Source organism: Macrobrachium nipponense, chromosome 23 (assembly GCF_015104395.2).
Source record: "Macrobrachium nipponense isolate FS-2020 chromosome 23, ASM1510439v2, whole genome shotgun sequence".
Lineage (NCBI taxonomy): Eukaryota > Metazoa > Arthropoda > Malacostraca > Decapoda > Palaemonidae > Macrobrachium > Macrobrachium nipponense.
In genome coordinates this window covers 51,725,409-51,738,872 of record NC_061090.1, presented here as the reverse complement: position 1 = coordinate 51,738,872, position 13,464 = coordinate 51,725,409, and the positions used below count along the sequence as shown (strand labels likewise).

Below are 13,464 nucleotides of genomic sequence, written 5' to 3'. Positions count from 1 at the left end.
CATCATAATTTAACAATAAAAAAAACTTAGACTACAAAGATAGAACTGGCTTTACAAATTAACAGTTAACAACTATGAAAGAGCACCAAGTGATCTTTAACTGTCCTGCAGAAAAAGGATCAGGATTCAACAGGAGAAAGAGTCCAAATGAACAAAATTGCTCATTTTGGCATTTTGTCAATGATAAGATGCAAAGGTTTCTCTGAAGAAACAACCAAAAGCACACTGAGGCTTGTGACCTACATAACAAGAGCCAAGTCTTGTACAATAAACCTTTTCCACCCAAATGAGAAATGGTACCAGAACAAATTTACTGCCTAGACCCTCATAAATGCATACTATGGTACTGTATTACTGACTAATACTATTCTGTAACTTTTTTTTTCAATTGCATTACCATCCAAGTGCAACCACAAAATATGCAGGTTCCCAATAACAAACTACAGGCGGTCCCCGGGTTACGACGGTTCCGGCTTACGACGTTCCGAGGTTACGACGCTTTTTCTTAAATATTCAATGGAAAAATCCGTCCTGGGTTACGACGCTTGTTCCGAGGTTACGACGCTGACGCTTCCGACGCTCCGAGTTAACGACGCTTTTAAAAAACGCTTACTATGATAAAAATCCTTTATAGTTTAGCAGAGTATATTAATAAAAATAAGTTTCTGATTGGATTACAACAAAAATTTTGAGATTATGATGATTTTCGACACTTTTTATGTTGTATTTTTCTATGTTTTTTAGTGACGCCTCATATGCGGAACTAGTTTCCGAGCGAATGAATACATACTAGTTTACATATAACAGTCCAAAAGCGCAAATAATGAAAAAATCATTGCTTGTTTCCAGTAATAATAACAAAACGAAGTTTCTGGTTAGATTACAACGCAAATTCCAAGTATCCAAAGAGAGACATTATCCAGTAATTTGATCAGAGAGAGAGAGAGAGAGGAGAGAGAGGGAGAAGAGAGAGAGAGAGAGAGCGAGAGAGAGAGAGACGAGAGAGAGAGGGGAGAGAGAGAGAGAGGCTCTTCCGACGCTCCGAGTTAACGACGCTTTAAAAACGCATACTATGATAAAAAATCCTTATAGTTTAGCACAGTATATTAATAAAAATAAGTTTCTGGTTAGATTACAACAAAAAATTTGAGATTATGATGATTTTCGACACTTTTTATGTTGTATTTTTTCTATGTTTTTTAGTGGCGCCTCATATTGCGGAAACTAGTTTCCGAGCGAATGAATACATACTAGTTTACATATAACAGTCCAAAAGCGCAAATAATGAAAAAATCATTGCTTGTTTCCAGTAATAATAACAAAACGAAGTTTCTGGTTAGATTACAAAGCAAATTCCAAGTATCCAAAGAGAGACATTATCCAGTAATTTGATCTGAGAGAGAGAGAGAGAGAGAGAGAAGAGAGAGAGAGAGAGAGAGAGAGAGAGAGAGAGAGAGACGCTTTGGCAACAATGGTCTCGGGGATTGACGTAACGTTTATTTTCTGAACAGATAGGACAGAGAAGTGTTCGTTTCATTAAACGGCCTCTGACTCATGGCAGGAAATGTTTTGTTGATACTAATATATAAGCCTATTTAAAGATACATTTACTTTAATTAGTCTATATGATACGTAAATAGTAATCAGCTGTTCTTGTAGCCCTCAAGATTTTGCAAAATCACTCCAGGTTGTACATAAAACTTCAAGAATGTAGTGTCACCAGAGGATTACAATAGTTTTTACCTTCAAGAACCAGCATTATTTTATGAAAATAACTCCAGGTTGTACATAAAACTACAGGAAACGACATGTAGTGTAACCAAAGGATTACAAGTAAGGTTTTTATAACTTTTTATTAGTTTAAGACATATTTCCAAGCGTCGTTCCGGCTTACGACGATTTTCGGCTTACGACGCGTCTCAAGAACGGAACCCCCGTCGTAACCCGGGGACTGCCTGTAGTCTGAATATGCTAGGAGTTTATACTGTTTATTACACAGAATACAAGGCTTTCAAGTGGGGTTGCAATAACTCAAAGGTTAAGGAAGTGGAGGGAGAACACAACAAAGTAAAAATTAACATAAAATTGATCTATGTTCCATTAATCAAAGCTGAATCCAATACTTTTATAGCTACACAGCGAAATATCTGAAATATTAGGAAGTCTAAGAATAAAATCTTGTGTATTTCCTTCTACTCCTGCACATTTTTTTGAACTGATATATGTCAGTGTTATTAGAATCATTCATGTCATAGGAAGATTTACTACTTTTTCTTACCCAAACCCACCTACAAATTAAAATAAATTTCCTCCAGTTATTTTATCACTAATTCACCAATCTCAAATCAAAGTATTGTACCTTTTAGTGTGTTACTTAGTATTGACACCTAATGAAGCATCCACTTTTAATAATGTCTAAAGCAAACATAGTTAGGTACAGAAATGACTATCAAAGTATTGTCCCTCAGGGAAACTGACATCACAAGCTGTATAAATTGTCATCCTAGTTTTGTCAAAGATTGATTTAGTCAAACTGGCATTACAACAATAGCAGTTACAGACACAATCTGCTGTAGAGACTTTCCCATATGGTTTACTATTTAGAAGGACAAATATGTAAGGTCTTACAAAATACTTGTTAAAACTTTGTAGTGCTTACATTACAGCCTAGATCCACTATATTCACTGAAACGGCCAATGTGTGACATACAGTATTGGAAAACATAGAAACTTTCTATGGACTGAATCTGAATAAAAAAATTCATGCTGGAATTCAATAAGACAGAAATTTGTGACATAACCACAATGAAGTTCCTAACAATGAACTAAACAAGCTTAAAAAACCTGACTTATATGCAAAATTCAATCCTGTTTTAATTAAAATTCAAAAGCACTAACGAAAACCAAAAATACCAAAACTGAGAACTTCACCTCATCAACCTCATGGAGTCAAGTGGCTTATATATCAACAATCCCTTTTCTGAAAAGTTGCAAAATCTCATCATTAATTAGCAACCTTCCCTTTCGCAAACAAATAAACTAGACAAAAAATCTATCAACTAGTTTAGAAGAGGGTACTTTAGTTAGCATTTAACACCAAAAGAATACTTTAGGGTCCCCAAGGGTTTGTAAAGACTGCAGGAAGCAAAAGTCAATTATCTTACTCTTTCATGAGGTAACGGGTTACCATTCTTAAGAAGATACAAAGGCTTTCTTTGAACACCTGGTGTTTTGTCCCCTTCATGTATCACTTGTTCTGTTTGGTCTCTTCACACTCACCTGTCCAACTTTCTATCAGTTTTACTGCATTTCAATTTAAGCTTTTAATTCAAGACCAAAATTCTTTCGGTGAGCCCTGAGTCTACAAATGTGATCCGTGGTCTCTTTCCAGTACAGTAATGATAGCCATAATCATCAAATTAGAACAATAGCAAGTTTTAATATTTACAATTAAAAGAAAACAGAAAGTAATAATTACAATTAATGTTCATGGGATCATATAAGTCTGTGGGATCCAGATTCTACTTGAATCTGCCCAATTCAAGATGGTTCATCATAACTTTCATTTAAGATACTGAAACTAAAATGTAATTTTGTACGAAATCAACTAACAATTACATAAATTCTGAGAAACCTTACTTCATATCCAAAGACAAAATAGCTCAAGTTACTGCATGTGATGTGGAACTATCAGAACTATAACTGTGACATCTTCATGAAAAGGATAATTTTTTCCCAGCATTTTGCCATTTTGCAAATGTGTGACTACATTAAATTACTTTAACATTGTCTAGTCAAGATACCTTAAACAAAACTTAAAAGCTAACAGCAATGAGAGAGAAAATTCTGAATGTATATGACATTCCCTTAATGGCACTAGCCAAGCATTTTCCACAATACTTGGAAGTTTGTTAAACTACCGTTTGTCATTACTCAAAATTTACAATAGAAGGACAGTGATCTTAAAGACCGTCATCTCCAGAAAAAAAGTAGCCAAACAAATAGAGGAAAAAACATGTTTCCCTTCAAACTTTAAAGATCCTATTTACTCAACTGAAAAATTTTAGAGGCATAAGTATCAGTTGCTCTTCATTTAAAAGATCCTTAAAATTCAACATCACAGCACAGTAATTATAATGTAGAAATATAATCCATAGTATAAATTTTCACCAACTTGTGTACTTCCCATTTCTCATTAGGGTTGTAACTTTTGTTTACTCTTAAATGAATTGCATACCTGTAACATTCATACGTTCTGTATGTAGAGAACTCAGTTCACTCAAATCTGTCGTCAAATAATTCAAGAGGCGATGTGTTGACAACAAAGTTCAATACACTAAGAAACATTGAATACTTCTTTCTCACTTAGAGACTGAAGAAAATCCATTTTAATTACCTGTACAATAAAGATGAATAAATTATTAAGTAAGAAGAATAACAAACTAAAGAAGAAAAAATTCTGATCAAATCTTTCCAATAATTAGGGGTCACTTACTTCATAAAATTCTTCACATTTTTGCAACAATTTCAGAACAGGGCTAATATTATATGGAAAGAGGTTTTTGGACACAAGCCGATCGATGGCATAACGTAAACGAATCAGGACAGTCATAACTTCTTCTAATCGGCGGCCACAGTGGGAGGCAAATTCTTGCCAACTGCGGCGAATAAATTTGAGGTAGCGGAGCAGGTAGAGAAGGAATGACGTCTCGTTTGAAACTAAGAGGTCCAAAAGAACGTCATGTTCCAGATAAATGGTCTCTAAAAAGACCAAGAAGGTTGTGTGTGGATTGACACAAGCATGAAGTTCGGGCTGTTGCCTGCAAAAAAAATATTTCTATTTAATATTTGAAAATAAACACTAAATACTGTAAAGCAACCAAGTCTACAAATCTTATTACAACTACCAGAACAATAGTCAAGCTCTAATGCATTACTAATTCAACAAAAGACTTAACAATAAAAATTTCATGCATCCAAATTATTAGCAAATATATTTCTCTCTCAAGTTATATGTATCATAAAATAATTATTCCTACTCCTGCTCCAAATATTACGTAATTGCTTTACTAATCCAACTCTACAAAGCAATAAGCAACTAACTGTGGTATGTAATGCATACCCATTTACTTTTAATATTCCTGAAAAGATAAATACAAAATATGTATTCCAACACTACATATATACAGTGAAAATAACCTAAAGTACATAATTTCTTAAAATGTATACATCTTACAGTTGCCTACCTTATGCGAATCCCTAGACCTGTGAAGATGTCTAATCCACACACCATTGATTCAACCAACCAGTCATCTTGGTCAGCAAAGAGTCGTTACCATCCACTCTGCCATTGGAGCCTCAGGGTGGAATGGAAGTTTTGATTTGGACAAAACTATCAACTTTGCGCATCACTTCCCTTAGACTACGTTCTATAATGGCCATATCAACATCTTCTGATCCTGAACCTCCGGACCTGGAGGAGTTTTCTGAAGAAGAATCGCATCGAGTTTCCTTGACTGTCACTGCAATTGCTTTCAAAATGACTAACACTACTTTGTGTAAAATAGTGCGCTCACTCTGGTCAATTCACTAACACTTCCGGAACTTGGTCTGCACCGAATATCCATTGCATTGTTGGAGCCGTGGTTTGGTTAATGTACTGTGTTCCGCTGGTCCTCCACAAGGCACACACTCCAACAACCTTCTATCTTTCACAGCACGGATGAGGAGGTGAGCCAAGTTTTACAGGCTCTTCTGCTAATACGTCCTGGAGGGCCAGCGTACTCCCATAACACAAGACCTCGTTATAAAGGTCAAGCACTTTTCGCCACACTATCGTATGCGTGTGCCGAGTGAGAGGAGTCATGAGACGCTCTTAGTCCTGAGTAAAATTCCTTTGTATCAGTCACAGAAAGATTAGCTTTGACTGATATTAAAGATTCCCAAAGTGTTAAAAAAGATACAATAACATGTTCTCTTTCAGTAGAAAATTCATTTATTAGCTGCGTTAATCTAGACACTAAAAGAAACCACTTGCAATCAAGCTTTTAGTTGCCACATACTAACTTCATTAGCCCCCTGTGAATCAGTGGGGTTAGAGTTATCTTTGCACAATCTCCTGGCTGTCCTGTGTCAGCAGGCTCTGTTCCTTCCAACGGATGCTCGTCTAAATCTTTCCACTCGATAACTCTCCTAACAACTTCAATTGAATGACCGATTCAATGAGGTTGGTAGACATGGCAAGATTGTCTACTAATTTTTCCAAGACAATTTCACTGGCACGGCCACGTAACATCAGCAAGAGAGGAGGACAGGGAGAGAAGACGAATAGCTCACGTAATTATCTTCGAGGCCATGAAGCCAAAAAGAATGTCAAGAACAGCCCCTTCATTATCTGCCCCCGCTGCAACCACCTCACTGATGCGAGAAACATAAAACGCCTCGACTCTGCTGCCTGAGAGACACTTCAAAGAAAAGAGTGAGCATACTAATGTACAAAAAGTGTTCGTCCCGAAGCTGTAACAATGTGGGACACTGGGGTTTGATGAAAAGCAGTCATTACAGACAGCCAGTGTGTGAAGGATGTTGGGAAGCTGCAGGGAACAGAGACACTTTCGTATCAACTGGGCATGGATTACCTCCAAGTCCCTTCTTGGCAGCAGCTGCCCCCCACTGTCATCCCCAGAGGGGGGCAATTTCACCCTTTTCTGCTGGGGTTCTACCATTTTCACATGATTCACAATGCTGTTCATTTCACACCTGCATGATTCCGATGCCTGTCTCGAGTTCTTGGGCAGACATGTACACGCACTGACACGTCTGAGAAATCCTCCATAGCACAATATTATTTGTACCAGGGTTTCAGCTAGTACTATAATACTGTCACCTGGCTGACAGTATTCTGTGTCTGCAAGCGTAGAATGGAAGTGGCAGTGTGTCATGATGTTTCCATTCAGCATTCATCTTCAGAACAACTTTCATCTCCATGTGTTGGACTTTCGCTGTAGGACAAGTGGTGCCATGATCCTGTAAAGTTTAAATATTTTTAGTTTCTCATACAACGAAACAACATTTAGGGTAAAAATAATCCATGGGAAATCTTTACCTAAAACCACAAAAAAAAAATGATTACTACCTGGTACAGTAATAAGAAAAACTGGTAACTGAACTTGTTTAGTGATGATAAAACTAGCAATATGGATATACACTTTAAAAAGAAAGAAGAAATTTACAGTTCATGCTTGTTCTCAGCATGGAACCATTATTCCCAAAAAAAGGAGGGACAAAATGCTCTGCCAAAGATACTGCAGCAGAAATTGACATTTTAGCTAGGATAAAGCATACCTGAGGGAGTGGGAAAATCTTTACCAGAAATGGATGTCTAAGGTGCTGTAGGTCTAAGCAGATAACACACAAATCATCATCCCAATTCTTTCATATCTGCATCCAATACATAGGAAATCAGAGGAACAGTCAACAAAGCATTGTGTGTTAAGCTTCTTCATCAAATACCTACAGGTTAAATGGGTGAGACCAATTTGAATATGGGATAACATTACACCCTTTTGGAATGAATTTCACTACAAACCAGTTTGCTTTAGTCATTGGACATATTTGATTCATTATCCAAAAGCTTGCCATTTATTAATGATAAAACGAGTTTTAAAAATCTTCAAATCATCCTGTCTCATGATTTTGGAAAGAAATGTTCTTGATCTGCAACTTCCAGCCAGCAATGAAAACACCAGGTATTAAATCTAAATTCAGGTACACAGAATTGGGAGACAGCGATATTCAGTGTTACTCAGGGGTCCAGGGGTGGGGCAAAAGCCCCTGGCCATACAAAGGCCTGGCACCCTGGTTAGGAAGATAAGGTCTGGTTAGATCAGGACAGAATTCTAGGAAATGTTAGGAATTCTCATGCCTTCCCATCTCCCTACAATGCATCTGCTCCCTAAATTCAATAAGTCCATGAGATTGTTATGTGACAACATAAAATTTATACAGGCAGTCCCCGGGTTACGACGGGGGTTCCGTTCTTGAGACACGTTGTAACCAGAAAATCGTTGTAAGCCGGAACATCATAAAAAAATCCTAAGAAAATCTTACTTTTAATGCTTTGGGTGCATTCAAAACTATGTAAACAGCGTTCTTATTGCATTTTTCATCATAAAAACCTTCAAATATTGATTATTTTGCATTTTTGGTGTCATATTTCTTCTGCCAGATGAGCGTTATAGGCGTCGTAACTCTAGAAATAATTTCTGTGAATAATATAATTGAAAAGCGCCTTAACCTCGGAACGTCATGAGCTGAACCTGGGGACTGCTTGTAGTAAGCTAGTACAAATTAAACATAAGGAGTATATTTATAATATTTCTCAAAATGCCTTGCTTGTTCACGCACTGAACTATTGGCAATTATCCCGTCAAAAGGTCCAACACCATAAACCAAATAATTATCAATACTGTATAAAAAGAGCATGAAAACTGTATAAATACATGCAATTACTAATCCTAATACAGTATGGGACTACATTTCTTTGAGAAGCACACAGGTTTTCAATGATAACTTTGTTTTGCTACAGCTACTGACAGCAAGTAAGCAGCATTAGATGTAGCCTCTGGTGTGGCAAGAGAATGGATTACTCAGAATGGTATCAATATAATCATAAATTAACGACATAATGAAAACTTTTAAATGCTTAGTTAGTCTTGAGGGAATGCCCACCTCAACTCTTTCTATGCCTTTTTGTACTATGATAAGTCATCAGATTTCCTAAACTACTTAAAACTTGCAAACAAACTAGACATATCTTTTGATTAAAAAAGATTACTCGTTCATGGTACAAGTACAAACTTTCTACCTCTTTTCAGGAAGGTGTTGTAGCAATGCATATGCGTACTTTACTGTATAAAGGATTCCAATGTTAAATATTACATGGTACAACACATGGACTAACTGGTGACAAGTGGTGAACTGTAATGCTGAATACTGTATCTCCCAAACAGCTACTAACTGGCTGTAAAAATGAATGGTTAACAAAAAAATTAAATCTTTTTTATTCTGCAAACAAAAATTCAACATATATTTCTTTCATGCTCATTTTCATATTATAGATGATATCTAATATGGCATATAATTAATGTTTTTTTTTTAACCTTTAAGGGTGACCACTTGTTAGATGGTCACAGGAAATGATGAACAGAGAAATGTTTGGATAAGCAATGGCTACAGACTTTGGTACATCAACATATTCCTCATCCTGCCTAAGAAGTATCAAAGTAAAGATGTGGAAATGATCCATTGAAAGAAGAACTGACTGTATTTATCATAATGATAAATACAGAATGATTTAATTTGATATTGGACATACATCTGCTTAAAAAAAAAAGTTTCTCTGTACAACATTTGAAAGCCTGAGTACATGCAAAGCAAGGCCCAAAAGCAATACACCATGGTCATGGTATAAGGCAATTTTTAAATACTGTACCACAGAATTTTACACACAAAAATAAGACCTATCAAACTGATATTTACCCTTTCCAGGCCCAAAATACATATATTATTCATACAATACAGACATGATGGATGATATACCTCATGATCATCAGCACTAACCTAAAAGGCAGTAATGTTTTTGCAAACAGATTTATTTACATATATGATGACACAGCTGCTAAATATTGCGCTTTCCAACAGCAGCAAAGCTCCGTCAGAAGGAAAATCTTCTGTTCTCAGGTTACTGAATTGTACTTTACTGAATTGTACTGTTGACTGTAAAATGTACTCCAAATTTGTAAACTGCAAAAAGTACTCCAGAATTGTTTGCAAACAAACCTAGTGACAAAAATATTTAACGCCTAATTTACATTATTAGTCTTTCATACTTGCATGCGTCTAACATACATCCTTTTCGATGAGAATTTTTTGGTACTGCTTTACTTCAATACCGCAACTTGAAATTGGAGATTTTATGCTGTGCTTTCAAGTCTCCTAAATCATTTAATAAAAAAATTAACCTATCGCAAATTTACTTTTGCTAAGATATTTATCATCTTTTGGTAATGTTTTATCATTCATTCCCATGGAACCGGTACTAAACACAGTGCTCATGAGAATGACTGTGGTATTCAAATAAAAAATTACCGATCTTTTAGTGAAAAGGAAAATAACACATAGTGAATCAGATGAAGTAAAATAAAAAAAAATAAACATGGTGAAGAAAAACACATGCCCTGTGGTGTGCAACACTGCCAAAATTGAGCAGATATGGATAAGCACCATACTTATATCATGAGCACATTATTTTGATGCTTCACCCAAACAACTCGAACTGTGCATGCACCAACAGTGAAAAAACAAATAAGATAAACTAGCCTATGTATCCTAATATATTCGAATTAGAATATAAAATTTAGGCCAAGGGCTGGGACCTATGAGGTTGTTCAGTATTGAAAATAATGCTAAAACAATTGTTAGTATAAGGTGAAAACGTGATGGAATGAAAGACTGAACAGAATATAGAATCTATGCCAGGGGCCACGCACTGAGAGCTAAGAATTCATTCAGCGCTGAAACAGAAATCGATGGTAAAAAAGTTTGAAAGGTGTAACAAGAGGAAAACCTCAGAGCTGCACTATGAAACATTTGTTAGGAGACAGTAAAAAGAAAGATGGGAGAAAGAAAATGAGAACAGAGGTACAGCAAAAGAAACAAAAGGGGATGCAGCTAGAAGGCAAAGGGATGCTGTGAAGCACCTTCATGTAGATGAAGACCTACTTTGCACTGCACTGACAGCCCTACCTGCATAAGGTTATGTATCCTAACAGACATTACCAGAGAAAAGGCATCTATATTGATATGATTTTGTTTTGCTCAGTCTTCACCTTAATTTCTCTAGGTATAGCCTACCATATACTACTGTTGGGAATATGTGATTTAAGCATAAAGCCAATAACTGGGACCTACAGAGCCATTTAGTGCTATGATGACAATGAATGAAAATGGAAATGTAAACGAACGAGCAGCGGCATAGCGGCAACCTCTCCCAGAAAGTGGCCACCTTTCCAAATAAGTACTTTAATTCGCTGCCATGAGCATCAGTCAACCGTTGTGGCCAATCCAGGCAGTGCAACATGACCTCTATACTCCTCTTAAGAGTATTTTCTCCTAAATTATGAGATAAAGGCATAATTCAAGTGCTTTTTTGGGAAGTGGCCACTATGTTGCCACTTGGTCATTTACACTAATGGAAATTATAAAACCTAAGTAATGAGTTTAATGGAAATTATATAAAGAGTACAATAACGAATGGCTAGCCTCTTCCATAGCGCGACTATTTTCCTGAAACTCTTAAATTATGGCCTTAATTTGTGACTAGGGAGAAAAAACTTACTTTGATTGGACAGTAGAGGACAGCCATTCAGTATTTTACCCTAATGAGTTTAAAATAGGTAGCTACCCTTTCTGCAAAGATATCCTAATTAACTAGCCTTTGCAGCTATTCACTCGCACCCTAGCTTCACTTGCATAACCTAACGTGAAAAAAGACCAAGTAACCTAGCTATAGGGTAATCCCTTCTAGCCTAAGCCAAGTGTCAAACATCAATCGAAAATACGCCTGACCTAAACGCTGTCTGTGTGCTAGGTCATTTTCCTATTTGTCCAGGTCACTTCACGGGTAACAACCTCGCTGTCACTCGGGGTATAAAGAACCGGGACAGACATGGGTAGCAAGGCTGTCAAACACACGTAAACAAAGATGGGGAGACGAGCGTTGACTGCTTGGAATACAATCCATCTGAGTCGCCTCAAGGAAACGTACGGCGCTCGCAAACTGTGGGGATTGTGGCAAAACGAATCAAGGACAATTGTACATTGTTCACGTTGGCGTTACAACCTACCACCACGAAAACCCAACCGAAAAACACGTCCGGCTGTCGATGATGCTGGTCGAGGATGCGACAAACACCAGGCGAACTCCTCCGCTGAAGTCGTGGTTCTCGTCTTGTTACGTTCGTCTCTTCCCCCTTCTTGTCAAGTTTCTCGTCGCCTACAGTACATTTCCGAGTATTAAAGACGTTCACAATCACATTTCACGGGCAGGGCCGCCACAACAGAGCGTAATCAGAGAGGCCACACAAACACTCGACACTGCAGAGATCATATTGGATGCTCAACAAAATCTCACCTTCACTAGTACTTCGATCGTGAGAGTGAACTGAGGAACTAAATTGTTTGAGCTTCGCTAAAAACCGTCAAATGCATGTCAGGAATATTTTCATATAGATAAATATATTAAATCTTTTAATATTAATAAGAAGTCAATGCCGCGCTTTATTCTCGAAGGCGAATTTCCATTAACAATAGGTTCTAATTTGTGCTAGGTGCGTGTGGTTGATCACTGTATCCGAAGAAGTCTCTGTCACTCTATTACATGATAACGAATTTATATTATTTGAGTTATCCCGAACTTGCAATGCGAGTCAATCTCTGTATTTGAGAACCATGCCGAATTAGTCAGACAAGGTAGTTTTCACATCCTCAGTGTCCATCTAGAACTCCTTTACATCCTCATTTTTATCACCATTTCCGCCTTGACCAGGTGTACGAACTCGGGGGTATCCTTCCTTCGGCTTGGCACGGGCATCAATCGGAAGATAAAGTAAAAGCCGATTAGTCCTAACATCTCCCTGCGTCTAGGAAATGAAAAATGCCTTCAACTGCATATCATTCGGTTCCGAGAGAGTGAAATTCAGATCTTTGTATATTTCAGGTGTATGAAATTAAAGACGAGAGAAAAGGTGGGTAAATGGTTAAGGGCCTTTGAATGGTCCGGCCTGCCCTCGGGGCACGGGCATGGCTGAGCACCCTCTTATGAGCCCTCGCTGGAATCGTCAACTTGTTCGCATTTGTTTGTCACGACTAGACCGAGAGTCGTGCTCGGGTACAGTTTAAAGGACGTCTTATTGTCGAAACAATCGACTGAAAATAGCGCACGGTAATAACTCTCGGCCTCAGGATACCATAAGGGAAAACTCGTCAGATGAAACGTCTTGTAAGTAGGTCTCGTGGAGGTGAGCAAGGAGCTAAAGGGGTGAGCGAACACCCATATATTAAGACCACCTGGCTATGGCGACCACTTAAGGATTTCCAGACACGGCTCAGTGTCCGTAGGAGTGGGACGCCCTGCAATGACCACTGCCCCTGGGCATCTTCCTCGTCATCAATGCTATGCATATGAAGCAGTGCCTGTGGGTACAAAAGGGCACTTTATCGTTTCGTACCCCTACAAGTATGCCAAATATCCGTGTGGAAAGGGGTTCCTCCTCTCGATTTTTTTTTTTTTTTCAGGAGAAACAGAGGTGGCCGCTAGAGCCCTGCATGTGCTGGGGTGTAGGACTTGTACGTGTGACCCCTTGGTGTGACCTTTGTTGACCCCTCCGATGCACGCTGGCTGTT

The 13,464-nt window shown here is 37.7% G+C and overlaps 1 pseudogene; it reads right to left on the bottom strand.

Annotated features, from left to right (window-relative positions):
- Positions 1 to 4,041: 4,041 nt before the first annotated feature.
- LOC135200441 (protein lines-like) lies at positions 4,042 to 12,205 on the bottom strand (annotated as a pseudogene).
- Positions 12,206 to 13,464: the final 1,259 nt, after the last annotated feature.